The sequence below is a fragment of the Aplysia californica genome, unplaced genomic scaffold (genome assembly GCF_000002075.1).
Source record: "Aplysia californica isolate F4 #8 unplaced genomic scaffold, AplCal3.0 scaffold00212, whole genome shotgun sequence".
In the NCBI taxonomy this organism is placed as follows: Eukaryota; Metazoa; Mollusca; class Gastropoda; order Aplysiida; family Aplysiidae; genus Aplysia; species Aplysia californica.
The window spans coordinates 905,821-907,112 of NW_004797482.1; positions in this window are offsets into that span (position 1 = coordinate 905,821).

Consider the following 1,292-nt stretch of genomic DNA (forward strand, 5'->3'; position numbering starts at 1 on the left):
AACCTATATCGGTAAGTATGACCTTTTTAGATAAAGCCTTAGAGCAAGGAGATATAACAGGAAAACATATGTAAAATGTAATTTTTGTTGTTGTTTAAATCTACAGTTGCCATGGAAACGGCCGCCATATTGAAAATAATCTGCTTTCATAAAAGTAGAAAGGATTTTTTATTTACCTACCAAGTTTGAAACATTGATATAATATGTACTCAATACAAAATTGTATACAGTTGGGACTTGGGACATCTTGAATACAAAAAAAAAAAGTTAGAGATGGATAACTGACCTACCCCTTCATGCCTCTGAATTAAATTACGTAATCATCCGTGTAACTCACTTATGAAAGTATCGATTTTATTTTCCTCCAGTATAAAGTTAGGTTATGGTATGAATAACAAGCCTTGAAAATTTCATTGGAATCAAAAAGAAAATAGAAAAGTAGAAGAGAAAAATATCAAAAATTGAATTTTGAGCAAAAAAGACATTTTGTTACATAATAGGCAAAACGAAAGTTCTAGGGCAGAAAATCTGAAAGATGATTATTGTAACACAAAGAGTAAGCACTTTTCAAAGTTACAAGTGATTGGAATATTATAATAAATAAAAAGTCTAGGTACTGTAAATTGACCGATAATCGTGAATTTAACCCCCCCCCCCTCCTTTAAATAAATATGACTGACATTGCTCACTTCACACATCATCCTTACCTGCAGTATATACAGATTTGATTCAATTACTGAGCAAATTACTGCGTCTGTTGGGTCACTTCGTGCCTCAGCTTACAGTCATAAAATGTAACAATTTGAAGCACAAATATACAGCTCCTTCATTGCATAGGTGTTTCCATTTATACTTGTACAAAAAAGATGAAATGTTCGTTTAAAAGAGATTAAAACAAAGCCAATATGGATTTTCCCTAATTTAAGAATAAACAACAGAAAAGTTGTAATCACTTTTCGTAAAACTTGTCCCTTATTATAGGTCATTGCGCACATAGAAGCACATAGCTGTGAACCAGTTTTGGAGAACAGAAGCAAATACATAAGTCTTTTTAATGAGTGTTTTACGGCATTTGCAACACAATAAGGGCATAAGTGCCGAAGATTAGAAATTAAGAAAGTAACAAATACAAACAAGAAGAAGAAGAGATGAGGACTGTAGAGTGTTTGATAGGATAGAAGGAGCACACAACACCCGAGCACCCGCCAACTACCCAATTTGAAAAGTCTTCAATGCAGTGAAGCAGTTAAAAACAAAATACAGAGACAGACAGACAGAGAGAGAGAGAGAGA